The sequence below is a fragment of the Mustela lutreola genome, chromosome 2, assembly GCF_030435805.1.
Source record: "Mustela lutreola isolate mMusLut2 chromosome 2, mMusLut2.pri, whole genome shotgun sequence".
NCBI lineage: Eukaryota > Metazoa > Chordata > Mammalia > Carnivora > Mustelidae > Mustela > Mustela lutreola.
In genome coordinates, this window is record NC_081291.1 from 87,222,143 (window position 1) to 87,240,407 (window position 18,265).

At 37.9% G+C, this 18,265-nt stretch overlaps 1 pseudogene; it reads left to right on the forward strand.

Moving 5' to 3' along the window:
- The first annotated feature begins 2,526 nt into the window (after nt 1-2,526).
- LOC131825559 (nuclear receptor subfamily 2 group C member 2-like) lies at nt 2,527-3,984 on the forward strand (annotated as a pseudogene).
- Nucleotides 3,985-18,265: the final 14,281 nt, after the last annotated feature.

Consider the following 18,265-nt stretch of genomic DNA (forward strand, 5'->3'; position numbering starts at 1 on the left):
CAGGGAGCCAGAAGCTGGGCTTGATCCTAGGACCCCGGGATCATGACCTGAGCTGAAGGCAGAGACTTATAACCCACTGAGTCCCCATTAGCCCCCAGAGAGACCTTCACTTTTCATTTTATCCCATTTTGTATTGTTTGAATGTTGTGGCCACTATTAAGATTTTTTTAGGGTAAAATCATGACTCTTATATAAACTGATATAAACTGATATAAAATGAGTAAATATCAGAAATTTGATTTAACTCATTAATTAATGAGGCAACCAGTAAGATGTTATAATTAGTTCAAAGGGGAATTCAAAGAAGCACATGCATGTGGGCATTAAAAATTGCTAAAATAATGTATAAATAGCTGCAAAATAGACCCATCCTCAGGGTAGAAATCAATTGAATTCCACTGCACACAATTCATTTGCATTTCTATAAAGAAGAATTATTTCATTTTATCAATTTTCTAAAATATACAAGATTGTAATTAGCTCAAAACAGTCAAAGACTGAGATAAGCTGGAATGGTACACAAACAGGACATTTTATTTATTTTCTTAGGACACTTAATATTTTTTACCTATTTCAAAGTTGTTTGTAATTTCTCCTGTCACATCAATGTATGAATGGTATACATTAATATATATACCAATTACTACTTAGTTTTTAATAATGTTAATAAGTATTACCTATATAAAGAATTATGCCCCAGTTTTCTATGTTTTTATATATGAAAAAAGGGTGTGAGTTTTATTTTTATTTTTTTTTTAAGATTTTGTTTATTTATTTGACAGACAGAGATCACAAGGAGGCAGAGAGGCAGGCAGAGAGAGAGGAAGGGGAGCAGGCTCCATCCCAGGACCCTGGGGGATCATGACCTAAGCTGAAGGCAGAGGCTTTAACCCACTCAGCCAGCCAGGTACCCCTGTGAGTTTTATTTTAAATGTTTTAATTGAATTACAACTGATAAATGACATTACATTAGTTTCAGGTATACAATATAACAATTTGACATTTGTTTATATTGCAAAATGATCACCTCAATATGTCTACTTAATATCCATCACCACAAATAGTTGCAATTTTTTTCTTATAAGAACTTTTAAAATCTAGCCTCTTACAACTTTCAAATATACAATACAGTACTGTTAACTATAGTCACCATGCTGTACATTACATCCCCAGGACTGACTTGTTTTATAATTGGAAGTTTGTACCTTTTGACCACCTTCACTCATTTTGCCCATCCCCCACCCTCCACCCTCCATTTCTAATTTCTAATTTTTTTTAATTTTTAATTTTTTTTTGTTTTTAAAGATTATTTATTTATTTGACAGAAAGAGAGATCACAAATAGGCAGAGAGGCAGAGAGAAAGGAGGAAGCAGTCTCCCTGCTGAGCAGAGAGCCCAATTCGGGGCTCGATCCCAGGACCCAAGCCACAGACAGAGGCCTAACCAACTGAGCCACCCAGGTGCCCTTTTTTTTTTTTTTTTTTTTTTAAGATTTTACTTATTTGTGATAGCACAAGCAGGGAGAGCAGCAGAGGGAGAGGGAGAAGCAGGCTCCCGCTCAGCAGGCAGTCTGCCATGGCGTTCAATCCCATGACCCTAGGATTGTGACCTGAGCCAAAGTAGACTCTTAACCGACTGAGCTACCCAGGTGTCCCAAGTTCGTTTTTTTTTTGTTTTTTTACATTCCACTTATAAGAGATTGTATGAAATTTTATTTGGCTTTTCAGGGTTCAGTTGTATATATTCTTTATATATTTTGGATATTAATCTCTTATAAGATAATATTATTTTTAAATATCTTCTCCCATTCAGTAGGTTGCTTTTCCGTTTTGTTGGTGGTTTCCTTCACTGTGCAAACGCTTTTTTATTTTGATGTAGTCCCTCTTTATTTTTGTTTTTGTTGCTTATGCTCTTAGTGTCAAATCTGAAAAACAATCACCAAGACCAACGTCAAGTAGGCTCACTGCCTATGTTTTCCAGGAATTTCCTGATTTCAGGTGTCACATTCAAGTCCTTTTGCTTGCCCTCCGTCCCGGGCACGCCCACCACAGACGCCATACCTGCTTCTAGGCCACTTTTGGTGACAAATTCCGAGTTTCTCTGATGATTTTGCTTCCCGGTGGCTCCAAATTTGGAGCGGCTGTTTGGACAGACAGTGGTGGAGGCCCGGCACACACAGATCTTGCGCAGAAACCTACCGCTGTTAGCCAGCCCCTCCCCTTGCATCCGGGCAACTTCCGCACCCCCGGCAGTAGCCTGGCCTCCGAGCTTTCAGGTGGCTACAGACCTGCAGAGGAAGATCCAGGCAGTTACCGCAGTGAGCCCCTATGGATTCCGCAAGCATCAGTTCTTCCTCATCAGCTGGAACTGAGAAGGTGATCCTGGCTTCCGCAGGGACGTGCAGTCATTTTCACCATCTGGGATAACCTCATTCCTGGTGGGATCCAGGTCTTCAGGGACTCTTGTGTCTGCGGAGCATTTTCTATGGAAGGCCCACATCCAGTGGCCACAGGTGTAAAGTCCTATATGGGCTGTGGCCACAAAGCCCCTGGCTGTCACTATGGAGCTGTCAGTTGTGAAGGATGCAAAATGTATTCACAAGGGGCATATGGAAAAATTTGACCTACAGCTGTCAGAGCAACTAAGACTGCATCGTCAATAAGCACCACCAGAACAGCTGTCAGTCTTGTTAACTGAAAAAAATGATTAGAAATGGGTATGGAAATGTAAGCTACACAGTGTGAACAGAAGCCCTTTGGCGAGGGTGGTGGGGGGTGGGGGGGAGCTGCAGAGAAGAAGCCTTTTGATGTGCAATGCGAGAAACCAAGCAATTGTGCCACCTCAACTAAGAAACAGATCTTCTTAATCCAGGACGCTCATGAACACCCAGGAGCCTTTGATATGTGGGAGTGGTATGGTTCTCCTGATGATGTATTCTAAACCTGAGACAAGCCAGGGGGTACTGGACATACTGACAAATGTAGTAGCCTCCCCTGCCCACCTAAATGCATCCCTTAACAATGGTAATGCTTCAGAAGTACTGTGGGAGAACCAGTCTGCAAAGTAAGATTCCTAGAGCTTAGCAAAAGCACCTGATACCGTAGATGGCTTCATGTCTCCATGCCTGGCAGATGAGACAGACACTAGTGGAGGAGGCAGCACCCATGTCATCATTGGAGACCAGTCCCCACCTGTCACTGAAGTCAAAGACACGCTCCTTGTAGACACATCACATCTAGATTCATGATGCCCAGCCCCATTCCAGAATACCTCAATATGAGCTACATCTGCAAGTCTATATCCTGCTTGTTTTTTCCTCCCCATCATGATCCCAGGTCAATCCAGCAGTTCAGACACTTGGTCAGGAATGCAACACCAGCCTCGTGCTGCCCTGCTAAAATAAGCTCTTCACCCTTGGCCTGACCCAGTGTGCCCAGGTGGTGAGTCTCTCTTGCATCCTGGCAGCTACCACCAACCATCTTCAGAAAAGCATCCAGGAAGATAAACTTGCTGGTCATTAAACTAGTCATGGAGCACATCAGGAAGCATCAGAACTTCTGTTATCAGTATGGTAGAACTGGATATAGGCAGCTAGGAGTATGCATCCCTTAAAGCTATAGTTCTCTTTAGTCTTGAGGATCCAGATTTGACCAGTACAAACCAGAGCGAAAAAATCCAAAAAAAAAAAAAAAAAAAAAAAACCTGAGATGGACTTCTAAGACTATGTTGAGAAACCCTACTCAGAAGACATCTTCTGAATGGCCCAGATTCTCATCTGTCTGCTAGCACTTAGGCTAATGAGCTCCAAAATAATAGAACTTAATTTTTTTCACCTTATTTACTTATTTATTTACTTAATTTATTTATTGGTCTTATTGTCAATGTTATGATAGCATAGTTCCCTTTATCCTCGAGATGGAGATGACAGAGTACAACGGCCAGATCACCAGAGCCAATCTCTGGTGGACACCACAAACCTGCTGAGGAGCAAAAGAATCTTCCCAGGACCATTCAGATACAAAGACAATGAAATAGTGGTACTTTGATAGGTACAAATATTCCCAGTGTGTTAGCCATGTCTTACCTAGTTTCTTTTTTTTTTTTTCTTTCTAAATTTTATTTATTTATTTATTTTTATTTGAGAGAGAGAGAGAGAGAACATGAGAAAGAGGAGGGTCAGAGGGAGAGGCAGACTCCCTGCCAAGCAGAGAGCTTGCCCTGATGCGGGACTCGATCCTGGGATTCCAGGATCATGACCTGAGCCAAAGGCAGTGACCTAACCAACTGAGCCGCTCAGGCGCCCTGGTACCTCGTTTTTTCTTACTTGTTAATCCCAGACAATAGCAACCAAAAGACTAAAAAGATCCTTTCCTGCCCTAAGAAATGTTTCAATGCCTTTTGATGACACAGTAGATTTTGGAAAAATCCTTTAAATTAATTTGTATTTAGAGATTCTCAAAGGGCAAAAAAAAAAAAAATCAAATTTTTATAATATCATTCTTGGATTGAGCCCCAAGGGAGGCTCACTGCTCAGCCAGGAGTCTGCTTCTCCCTCTGCCTCTCTCTCTGACTGGTGTTTTTTTCTTGCTTTCTCTCTGTGTCAAATAAATGGATAAAATATTTAAGGAAGGAAGGAAGGAAGAAACTTAAGATAGACATTTACAAATAATTCATCATTAACATTCCATTTAATGCTTAGCTTGTCACCTAAGAAATTTTATTAAACAGTATTTTTAAGAACACAAAAGTAAGTGGACAGAATGATAGAATTCAAGCCAATATTCTCCCAACCTCTTCAAAAGAAGAATAAAATCATAAAGGATTACTATGTCCTTTTGCCTTGTACTTATAGTAATTTGCATTAATATGGCATACAATGTTTTTTCTCATATTCAATAAAGCAGCTAATAGCCCATTAAAGTTGTTCCTTAAAAAGAAAAGATTAAAGCTTAGCAAAACTTAAATTTTCAGAGATCTGATTTTAAAATTTCAAGAGGTAATTAGATAACCTGTGCTTTTATTTATTTATGCATTAAGTATGATAGATTCTAACATGTGTTACTTTTTAAAAAGTATTGGCACTTAAAATTATTTCTATTACCTGTGCCATTTCTATTAGGCTTTTGGCGGAAATCAAAATCAGTAAACTACACATTGAAACAGTAATGTGTGTTAAATTAACACTAGACTACTACATGCCTATTGTTTATTTTTAAACACAAGAATTACCCACAGAATGCCCGTAATTCACCTGTCAGTCCTTGCTATTATGTTGCCCTTTTACTGGACTAAAAAAAGGGGGGGATACCAATTTCTAAAGATTACTATTTTTAATTGAAAGTTTTATTGAGATATTTTATTGAGATAATTTTATTCTTAAAAATATTTTATTTATTAGACAGAGAGAGAGAACACACATAAAAGGGGGAATGGCAGGCAGAGGGAGAAGCAGACTCCCTGCAGAGCAGGGAGCCTGATTCAGGACTTGATCCCAGGATCCTGGGATCATGACCTGAGCCGAAGGCAGATGCATAACTGACTGAGCCACTCAGGCATCTTATTGAGGCACTTGGGGTGCCTTAGTGGCTCAGTGGGTTAAAGCCTCTGCCTTCAGCTCCAGTCATGATCTCAGGATCCTGGGATCAAGCCCCGCATCGGGCTCTCTGCTCAGCAGGGAGCCTGATTCCTCCTCTCTCACTGCCTGCCTCTGCGTAATTGTGATCTCTGTCAAACAAATAAATAAAATGTTTAAAAAAAAAAAAACACAAAACTCTTACAACTCAATAATAGAAACAAACAGCCCAATTCTTAATGGACAAATTATCTCAATAGATATTTCTCTAGTGAAGTCATACAAATGGCCAATAAACACATCGAAAAATGCTCAATATCATTAGCACATCAGAGACATGCAAATTACAAGTAAATGAGATACCACGTCATACCCACTAGGATGGCTGGAATCAAAGAGGAAGATAATAACAAGTGTCATAAGAATGTAGATAAACCTGAACCATTACCATATGACCCAGAAATTATACTCTTAATTGTGTATCCAGGAGAATAGAAACATAGACCAAAACAAAAAATTTTACACAAATGTTCATAGCAGAATTATTCATAATAGCCAAAAAGCAGGAAAGACCTAAATCCAACATACAAATGGGTAAATAAATGTGGCATATCTACACCATAACATATTATTCAGCAATAAAAAAGAATGAATAATGTGTGTTACATCATACCTGAATTTTGAAATTGTGATGCTAAGTGAAAGAAGCTAGTCACAAAAGACCCTATATTTTATGATTCCATTTACATGAAATATGCAAAATAGGGAATCATATAGAAATAGAAAATGGATTACGGATTGCCTGGGGCTGAGGGAGGGGATGGGGAGAAACAGGGAATGACTTCTAGTAGTTAGTGGGTTTCTTTTTGGAGTGATGAAAATACTCTTAAATTGATTGTGACAGTGGTTGTAGGTTTCTGTGAATATACTAAAAACCATCGATCTGTATACCTTAAATGGGTGAATCGTATGGTGTGTAAATCATAACTCAATAGAGCTCTTATTTATTTTTTAATGGTTAGAAGAAAAAAAAGTAAATCTCTAGTGTCCTTCATGTTGCACTTTTATAAACATACTCACCTTCTTCCCAACCCTCCCTATCCCTATTTCTACTCAGTGACAGTCACTCACCTGCCTTCCATTTTTAAAATTTTGTTACTTCAAAATTGTTACATATGTTACATACAGTATGTTACCTTTTGGGATTGACTTTCTCCACTCAACATAATTCCTTGGAGATTCATCAGAATTGCAGCATGTATCAACATTCCTTTTTATTTGTTACCCTTGGTATGGATGTACCACAATTTGTTTAACCATTCACCTGTTGAAGGACATCTGCAATGATTTCAGATTTGGGCTGCCACAAATAAAGCTTCTATGAATATTTATGTATAAGTTTTTGGGTAAACATATGTTTTCATTTCTCTGGGGGAAAACACCCAAGAGTTTAATAGCTGGATTATATGATAATCACATATTTTGTTTTTTAAGAACCTAACTAACTTTTTTTCCAGAGTGGCTATATCGTTTTACATTCCCATCAGCAATGCATAAATGATCTAGTTTCTCCACATCCTCACCAGAATTTGGTGTTGTCATTATTTTTTTATTTTTATCATTCTGATAGGTGTATAGTTGAAATCTCATTGTGGTCTTAATTTGCATTCCCTTGATGGCTAATCCTGTTAAACATCTTTTCATGTGCTTTTCTACCATCTGTTTATCCTCTTCAGTGAAATAAATATCTGTGCATGTCTTTTGCTTATTTTCTAATTAGGTTGTTTTTTACTGTTGCATTTTGACATTCTTTTTTTTTTTTTTAAAGATTTTATTTATTTATTTGACAGAGAGAAAGATCACAAGTAGAAAAATCACAAGAGAGGCAGGCAGAGAGAGAGGGGGAAGCAGGCTCCCTGCTGAGCAGAGAGCCAGATGCAGGGCTCAATTCCAGGACCCTGAGATCATGACCTGAGCGATAGCAGAGGCTTAATCCACTAAGCCACCCAGGCGCCCCTTGACATTCTTTATATATTCAAGATGTACCCTTTGTTGGATAGGTGTTGTATTGTTTTCATACAGCTGCTGTAACAGATCACCACAAAGGGGGTATCTTAAAACAAGAGAAATGTATTCTCCCCCAGTTCTAGAGGCTAGAAGTCCAAAATCAGGGTATGAACAGGGTATCAGCAGGGCATTTCCTCTGGAAGAAAAGACTATCTTTGCCTCTTCTGGCTTCTAGTGGCTGCCAGTTCTCCTAAATTTATGGTCTTCTCTCTCTACTCAATCTTCACATCTTCTCCTCTGTGTGTTTGCCTGGTAGCTTTGTATCACTCCACTCTCTACTACCATCTTCACATCATCTTCCTTCCTGTGTATTTGTTAAATCACTGCCTGCCTTTCTCTTACAAGGATTCCTGTGATGGCATTTAGGGCCCACCTGGGTAACCGAAAATAACCTCCTTATCTCACAATCTTCAGCTTAATTACATCTAATTAATTAGATGTAATTAGGTGAGAAAATTACCCCTTTTCTTGACACATTCTATGTATTTTGAAAACATTAATTAATGAAAGTTTTTTTAAAAGATTTTTTACTTATTCACTTGAGAGACAGAGTATGAGTGAGTACATGAGCAGAGAGGAGGATCAGAGGGAGAGAGAGAAGCAGACTTCCAGCTGGACAGGGTGCCAGATGTGGGGCTCAATCCTAGGACCCTGGGATCATGACCTAAGCCAAAGGCAGATGCTTACCAACTGAGCCACCCAGGAGCCCCTAATAGAAGTTTTAAGGTGGGGGGACCTTTTTCCAAGTAACATTTACAAGTTCCAGAGACTGGACTTGATATTTTTAAGTACCCATTGTTCAGCTTACTACAGAGGGTTTGCAAACATTTTCTTCCAGTCAGTAACTTGTCTCTTAACTGGACCTTTCACGGCAATTTTTTTTTTTCATTTTCATGAGGTACAATTTATCAATTTTTCCTTTTATGGATCATGTTTTTAGTGTTCAGTTGTTCACCTTTTTTAAGATGGCCAACCTCAGAAGCACATAGGTGAGACCCATTGATTGCATAGCATTGGCTGAAGAATCATGTCTGCAATCCAGGGCGGTTATTACAGGAGTAAATGTAGGCTGAAATGGAAGTTAAACCAAATTTATTTGTTGCCTTTTTATATGTGAAGGCCTCAGTAGCAAAAAGGCATACTAACACAGGTAAAGCTATATTTTAAAAGGCAAAAGACAATTAACTAAAGGGAATTGAACCCAGCCAACCTGTCCTAGCAAATAGTAGTAAAGGAGTTAGCATCAAACTGAACCTTGAGAAACAAACTAGCAAAGTAATTCTAGCAAAGATCATGAACCTAAGAAAAAATATAGTTATAAAAAATATTATTACAACAATTGATGAAATTTGAATACAGATTGTAGGCAAGAAAATAGTGTTTTATCAATGTAAAATTTTCTGATTTTGATCATTGTACTGAGATTATGGAAGAGAATATCCTTTGTTCCTAGGAAAGATACATAAGGTTTTTAGTGGTAGGAACACTGTGTCTCCTACTTGCTTTCAAATGGGATAGATAGAAAGGTAGATCACTCTCCAGAAAGGAGATTCGAACCTAAGTGGTCAAGAGGGTGGATGACAAAAGGAGATGAGTTGTTCTAGAATTACTTACAGCAGAGGGTCTCAGACTTGGCTGTATGCTAGAATCACCAAGAAGTTTTTAAAAGTCCCTAGTACCTAAGCTTCACTCATGTATATACTTACCAAATCAAGATCTCTGGGGATGGCTACTACATAGTAATTTTCAAAGCCCCTGCAAGTTTACAGTGTGCACCAAGTTTGAGAATCACTGTCTTAAGATTTTTGCTACTCAAAATGTGCTCCATTGACCAGCAGCATCGGCAATACCTGGGAGCTTGTTAGAAATACAGAATCTCGTGCCCAGCTTTATATGTAGTGAATCAGAATCTGCATTTTAGCAAGATGGCCAGGTGATTTATGTGCACACAGAAGTCTGATGAGGTCAGAATCACCTGGAGAACAAATATAGACAAGAAAGACCCAGGCTTGTTGAGGTAAGATAAGGCCTGCACCTCCGTGTTTTTAGCAAGTTCTTCAGTGAAAGAGTTTGAAGATCTGACTATCCCAATCTGTCTCTTAGGTAAGGCAAAATTTATCTTCCCTCAGTGCACATTTCCATTCTCCCAATCCGGCAAAGTTAGCCAACCCTTGTCAGATGGAATAATTCACTATTTAATGTTCTACAACTGAGACAGATTACTAGTAAAATCTTCAAGTGCCTAGAGCTAATCATATTTTATTTTTATTATAACTCCATACTTGAGAATATTCACATAGTAGAAGAGAATGTTGAAGAAATATGCTTCTAGTCAAAATGAACAGAGTTGAGTGTGTATACTTCAGAAAGTTTTTTTTTAGGGTGGGGGGGGCTGGTTGGCTCAGTTGGTTAAGTGACTGCCTTTGGCTCAGGTCATGATCCTGGAGTCTCAAGATCGAGTCCCGCATCTACTCCCTGCTCATCAGGGAATCTGCTTCTCCCTCTGACACTCTCCACCTCTCTCTCTTTCAAATAAATAAAAAAAAATTTTAAAAAGGAAGGTTTTTTGTTTTTTGTTTTTTTTAAGATTTTTTAATTTATTTGTCAGAGAGAGAGAGAGGGAGAGAGAGCGAACACAGGCAGACAGAAGGGCAGGCAGAGGCAGAGGGAGAAGCAGACTCCCCGTCGAGCAAGGAACCCAATGTGGAACTCGATCCCAGGACACTGGGATCATGACCCGAGCTGAAGGCAGCTGCTTAACCAACTGAGCCACCCAGGAGTCCCAGGAAGGTTGTTTTTTTTTTAATGAAAGGAAAAATTGTATCAGATTTTTTCTTTTTTTTTATTTTAAGATTTTATTTATTTATTTGACAGAGAGAGAGATCACTAGCAGGCAGAGAGGCAGACAGAGAGAGGAGGAAGCAGGCTCTCCGCAGAGCAGAGAGCCCAATGCAGGGCTCGATCCCAGGACTCTGGGCTCATGACCTGAGCCGAAGGCAGAGGCTTTAACCCACTGAGCCACCCAGGCGCCCCTGTATTAGATTTTCAATTTCTGTTTAATTTCACCTAAAAATTGGAGTTAGAGGATAGTGAAAGTAGATAGCAACTGAAATTTCAGAGTTTCAGGACTTTTCATGCAATTTAAAAATAATCTTTCTGATTCTGTTGTTTTAAATCCCTTCTTCGGAGTAGGATAATTAGCCATACAGCTCTGTAATGGAAGTTAAATTAGGTGGGGTGGTTAATAAGGTGAGGCAGGAACATATTGTCGGCGGAAATGTAAGAAACCACTTCAAGAAACTGTGAGACTTTCAATAAGCCACATAAACTCCAAAATCTATAACTTAAAAGAGGTTGAACAAAACAATCTAATTTTAATTCAGCTTCAACATTCTTATTATTCCTTTAATACTTAAAACTGTTTTACTGATCTATATAAGTGCTTCCTAGTTCATTATATCAGCACATAATACAAAAGCAAATTTACCCATTAAAATATCATAACATTAGTGATTTGTGTTTATAACATAAAGCTTTAATGAAAATGACAGATCTGGGATAGATATTCTCCAAAGCAGACATACAAATAGCCAACATATACCTGGAAAAATGCTCAACATAACTCGGCATCAGGGAAATACAAATTAAAAAAAAAAAAAAATGAGATACCACCTCACACAGTCAGAATGGCTAAAATTAACAAGTCAGAAAAGGACAGATTTTGGTGAAGATGCAGAGAAAAAGGATCATTCCTACACTGTTGGTAGGAATGCAAGCTGGGGCAGCCACTCTGGAAAACTGTGTGGAGATTCCTCAAAAAGTTGAAAATAGAGCTACCCTATAATCCAGCAATTGCACTACTAGGTATTTACCCAAAAGTACATACATCACAATGTTTATAGCAGAAACTATGGAGAAAAATGTCCATCAACTGTTAAGTGGATAACAAAGTGGTGTGTGTGTATGTGTATATATACAGACACACATACACACACACAATGGAATATTACTCAACCATAAAAAATGAAATTTTGCCATTTGCAATTATGTTGGTGGAGCTAGAGTGTACTGTGCTATGCATGGTAAGTCAGTCAGAGAAAGACAATTATCATATGATCTCACTCATATGTGGAACTTAAGACACAAAACAGAGGATGACTGGGGAAGGGAAGGAAAAATAAAACAAGATGAAATCAGAGACTGAGACAAACCATAAGAGACTCTTAATCATAGGAAATAAACTGAGGGTTTCTGAAGGAGAGAGTGGTGAGTGATGGGGTAACTAGGTGATGGACATAGGAGAACATGTGATGTAATGAGCAGTGGGTACTATAGGACTGATGAATCACTGACCTCTATCTCTGAAATTAATAATACACTATACGTTAATTAACTGATTTTAATTAAAAAAAAACCCATAGAACATATAACACCAAAGATGAACCCTAATTTAAACTATGAACTTTGGGTAATAATGATGTATCAATGTAGGTTCGCCAGTTGTAACAAATGTACCACTCTGGGGCAGGATGTTGATAATGGGAGAGGCTGTGCTTGTGTGGGGACAAGAGGTATATGGGAACTCTGCCTTCTATTCAATTTTCCCATGACCCTAAATTTGTTCTAAAAGTTAAAGCTGATTAATTTAAAACAACAAACAAAAACAAAAACAAAAAATGACACATGTCTGGCAAGTGTGTATTTCCCCCCACCATGGTATGTCTATGACATTCGTGTCAAATTGACAATGACATTATTTCCCCTGAGTACAATACTAACTCAGAATCCTTCTCAACACAAAGTTCAGACAGTCATTGCTTCATTCATTATTCACGCAGCAAAGATTTTTTTCTGTGCTCCTTCTGGGATTCAATATTAAACAAAATAGACACAGGCCCTCTTATCATAGTGCTTATACATTTTAGGAAAGAGAGACATCAAAATAAGTAATTAAGGCATGATGTAATGTGAAATGAAAGATGAATCAATTTCTGCTATACCTGGTTCAGGATTTAGACTCTTCTCAAGCTAGAAACTTAAGAAAATAAGTCATGAAGCTTACATAGTTCTCTATACAAGGACTTCCATGCATATCAGATATTGTAAGAGGGAGATTTGAAATGTTCATTATAGCTGTACATACTGCTACTCAACAACAGAGTGATTCTATTATTAAGAGAGAAGAAGGGATAACAGGTAGCCAACAGCAGTCTCTGCCTTAGTATTTAAAAAGACATTTGTTCTATAAGGCATCCAGGTTGCACAGTCAGTTAAGAGTCCACCTCTTGATTTTGGCTCAGGTCATGATCTCAGGGTCCTGAGGTGGAGCCCTGCCTTGGGCTCCATGCCCAGCATGGAGCCTGCTTAAGATTCTATCTGTGTGCCTCCCCAATACCCTCCCCTCACTCTCTCTCTCTAAAGCAAAACAAAACAAAAATTATTCTGTGAATGAGTGAAATCTTTATTAAAATCATTTGTTTCAATTTCCTCAACTAATAACATTCATTTTATTTTTTAAAAATATTTTATTTGTTTTAGAAAGAGAGCACAAGCAGGGGGAAAGAGAGAGGGAGAGGGAAAGAATCTCAAGCAGACCCCCATCTTAGCACAGAGCCCAAAGCAGGACTTGATCCCAGGATTCCGAGATCATGACCCTAGCCAAAACCAAGAGTCAATGCTCAACCAAATGAGTCACCAGGTACCCTAATATCAATTTTCTAAGTCCATTTAGTAATAATCATTTCCTTATTATCTTGGTCATTAGCATTCTTAGTTAACTACATAATTGTTAAAAAAAAAAAAACTTTGCACAGGTGTGTATCTTTTTTTCACAAATAAATTAAGTCCTATGTATACTTTTTCTCTTTATAGAATACCATCAATGTGGTATAAATTACCTCACTTAATAAGTGTATTAGTCTGTTTAGGCTGCTATAACAAAATATTACTGTACTGGTGGCTTATAAACAACAGAATTTTATTTCTCACAGTTCTAGAAGCTAAGAAATCCAGGATTGTGGTGCTAGCAGATTTGGTTTTTAATGACTTCTTCCTGTGTCCTCACATGGTATAAAGGGCTAGGGAGCTCTGTGGGATCTCTTTTATAAGAGCATTAATCCCATTCATGAGGGCTCTGGCCTCCTTACCTAAATGCCTGCCTCCCAAAGGCCCCACCTCCTAACACTATCCCATTGGGCATTAGGATTTCAAACATAAGAATTTGGGAAGAACACAAACACTCAAACTGAAAGTTATTCCCAATACTTGAAGCAATAACATAATTCAGAAAAGACATAAGGGAGATAACCACTTTCTATTGTGACAGTTACTACATGTCTCAAATTGTTTTAAGGGTACTCCCACTATGGATGTTTATAAATTTTATTAGCATATACTGTATTATTTTCTTCAGGGGTACAGGTCTGTGAATCATCAGTCTTACACAATTCACAGCACTCACCCAAGCACATACCCTCCCCAATGTCAATAACCCAGCCACCCTATCCCTTCCTCCCCCACCCCACCCCCAGCAACCCTGTTTGTTTCCTGAGATTAGGAATATTTTATGGTTTGTCTCCCTCCCCAGTCCCATCTTGTTTCATTTTTTTCCATCTCTTCCCCTCATGGCCCCCAACCCTGCCTCCCAAATTCCTCATATCAGAGAGATCATATGATAATTACCTTTCTCTGATTGACTTATTCACTTAGCATAATACCCTCTAGTTCCAGCCGTCAATGCAAATGGCAAAATTACAGTTTGTATGATGGCTGCATCCACTATGGATTTTTTTAAAGTATGCCAACATTAGTGAAAATAAAAATCAGGAAGCTCTAGATAATGCTAGTCAATCATAATCCCATCAAACATATTTTAAGAAGGTGGAATTTGCATACATGACAAAGCAAAGGGATAGAAAAATATATTCCATACAAATGAAAACCAAAAGAAAGTGACAGTACTTATACTTACTTCAGAAAAATAGACTTTAAGCAAAAACAACAGATGAAAAGGCCATTATGTAATGAAAAGATGTCAATTTATTAAGAGTACATAACAATTGTAAATATATGTATCCAACATTGAAATACCTAAATATATTCAGTAAATACTAATACTCTGAAGGGAGTAATAGGCAACAATACAGTAAAGGAGAGGAATTGAATATCATACTTTCAACAATGGATGATAATCCAGATAGAAAATCAATAAGGAAACATGGGACTTGAACTATCCTTTAGATCAAATGGATCTAACAGACATATACAGAACACACAACAGCAGCAGAATATACATTTTTCTCAAGAACATATGGAACATTCTCTAGAATAGACCATTTCTTAGATTACAAATCAAGTCTCAGCCATTCACCCAAACTTAACCAACTGAAAGGATCAAATGGCTTATAACCAGAGTCAAATTTTACTTTTCCAAGCCAATCTGCATTTGGGGGTGTGTGTGTGGAATATAATTGGGTTTCAATTTCGCCCAAATAGGCATAACATGATGTATTAATAAAAACACATTCTTTCTAATTCGTAAGCTAAGGCTATATGGTTCTAAACAATCTAAGACTATGTGGTTCTCTAATATAATTCTGGCTAAAAATTCTATAGATTTTTGTTGTTACTGTAGAAATTTTGTAGACCTCCTCTAGGAAGGTGCAACTGCAATCTTTCATTGATGTCTTTTCCAGTAAACAAATCTCTAGGTTTTAATGTATGGGACCCATTGTCTTCTTAGGAAGTGGATCTCAGAAAACTTTTTAGAAAGAATTAATTTGTATGGTATGAAATACGTATTTGATTATTGCATTTTGTCTTATAATAATGAACCATGTCATAATTATTTAGGACAGGAAAAATAAGATGATGTCTCATTTCAAGAGGCAGTATTGCAGGTAGGAGTTTCCATCTAAGTAGGGCTCTAGATAGAGTCAGCAATCAGGAATTTAATAAGAGGCATTTTATGGAATCAAAAGAGAAACAGGTTCATAGTTGGAGTAAATTATAAACTAGTTTATAAATGAATTTCTAAGGCTAAATAGCAGTCAGTGAAGACCATTTCTAGATTTGAGCTGGAAACACCTTTAGATGGTGAAACGAAGATGGCAGTTTCAATCTCATGGGTTTTCCTGGTTTTCAGCTTTAATATCTGATGATATCAGAGTGTTCTGGTGAACTAAGTGACCTACATAGAGAGGTATAAAGATTGTGCACATATGATCTGTTGCGATGAAAACTCTGAAGTTTTGCATGTTTTCCTTTGTTCTTTATTTTGCTTAACATTCCAAGTTCTCCCTCATTTGTATTGATTCAAGCTTTAACATAGAAAACTCTTGGGGACTAGAAAAGCAGCAATCGTATCACACTGCTTTAAGAACTTCAAGTTTCAAAAGCAAATTGTTTTTAAAGTTCTGACTTGAGTTAGATACAGGGATAAAAATAGCACACACTTGAAGTTTACATGGTCTACAAATGGTGGCAATATTTTTCTTTTCAGAGTAGTTCTGTTGGCATATATATATATATATATATATATATATATATATATATATATATTAAACTTTAAAAAAGCTTATTATTTTCCAGTTTTAAATGTTTTTCATGCGTGTCTTTTTAAAAATTTCTTTTATTTTTTATTAACATATACTGTATTATTAGCCCCAGGGGTACAGGTCTGTGAATCGCCAGGTTTGTTGGCATATATTTTTAAAATACTCAAAAAAGCTCAACCTCAAGCAGTAATAACATAAGCAAAAGTGACTTAACTCTTAAATACTCACAAGAAACTTCTCTGTCCGTACAAGTGAGAGAATGAACAAATTAACACTTTCACATGCATACATACATACAGATTTCTTCATACAAGTAGCTAAAATCTGCTATTCCAGCCCACATGTAGTTGTCTCCTTTTAGCTAGTTAGGGCAGGGAGAAAGGGGCAGTTTTGGTTTCAGTGATTCTAAGTCATAAGTGTAGGAGAAAATCGGAAATGTGTTTGAAGATTTGTAGCCAGATATAAGAGAACTCAAACTGAAAGAAGCAGAACTCACAGTCCAGTAGTTTACAGGTTAATAACAAAACCTTAAAGACAATGAGAAGAAATAGAATCTGTAATGGGCACACTATAGTTATCTGTTGAAAAACAATTTTTCTCTCTATAGTCACCCCATTTTTACCAAAGGCCATTACAGTAACACTGATTTGTTTGTAAAATAAGTCTAGTCTCATTAAATCTAGCCTGGTTATTTACACAAGTGCAGCAAGAATAGTGATTTTTTTTTAAAGATTTTATTTATTTATTTGACAGACAGAGATCAAAAGTAGGCAGAGAAGCAGGCAGAGAGAGAGAGGGAAGCAGGCTCCCAGCTGAGCAGAGACCCCGATGCGGGGCTCGATCCCAGGACCCTGGGATCATGACCTGAGCTGAAGGCAGAGGCTTTAACCCACTGAGCCACCCAGGCACCCCAGCAAGAATAGTGATTTTATGCACATTTAAAAATACTAACTTTCAGCTACAGTTTTGCTGATATCCAAGGGGTTTCACTGGCTCCATAAAGTCAACTTTAGTTTCTTAAAACTGGCTGGAATTAATCAATCTCAGATTAGGTTTGTTGTTATTGTTGTTGTTGTTGTTTTAAAATTTTATTTATTTATTTGAGAGTGAGAGAGCACACACAAGAGGAGAGAGGTCAGCGGGAGAAGCAGACTCCCTGCCAAGCAGGGATCCCTGTATGGGACTCCATCCTGGGACTCCAAGATCACGACAAGAGCCAAAGGCAGTCACTTACCCAACTAAGCCACCCAGGTACCCTCAGATTAGGTTTTTTTAAAGTCTCTAGAGGCTAAGAAGTGCGAGAGTTCAGTGAGACCCAAACTGAATATACAAGTTCAAAGATAAAATCATGAAGAATTTGGGGACACCATGGTCATGATCCCAGAGTCCTGGGATTGAGTCTCACATTGGCTCCTTGCTCAGGAGCTGCTTCTCCCTCTGCCCATCCCCCTGCTTGTGCTCTCCGACAGATAAAGAAATAAAATCTTTTAAAAGAAACATTAAGAATTTTGAAGAGAATAGAGAGCCCAGAAATAAACCCATGATAATATGGTTAATTAATCTTTGACAAAGGGAGCAAGAACATGCAATAGGAAAAAGACCATCTCTTCAACAAATGATGTTGGGAAAACTGGACAGCTACATACAAAAGAATGATGACTTTCTTATACCATACACAAAAATAAACAAAATAGATTAAAGACCTAAATGTGCAACCTTAAACCATAAAAACCCTAGGAGAGAACACAGTGATTTCTCTAACATAGGCTGTAGCAGTATCTTTCTGGATATGTCTCCTGAGGAAAGAGAAACAAAAGTAAAAATAAACAACTGAGAGTATATCAAAATAAAATCTTCTCACAGGGGGCGCCTGGGTGGCTCAGTGGGTTAAGCCACTGCTTTCGGCTCAGGTCATGATCCCGGAGTCCTGGGATCGAGTCCCGCATCGGGCCCTCTGCTCAGCGGGGAGCCTGCTTCCTCCTCTCTCTCTTTCTGCTTGCCTCTCTATCCACTTATGATCTCTCTCTGTCAAATAAATAAAATCTTTAAAAAAAAATCTTCACAATAAAGG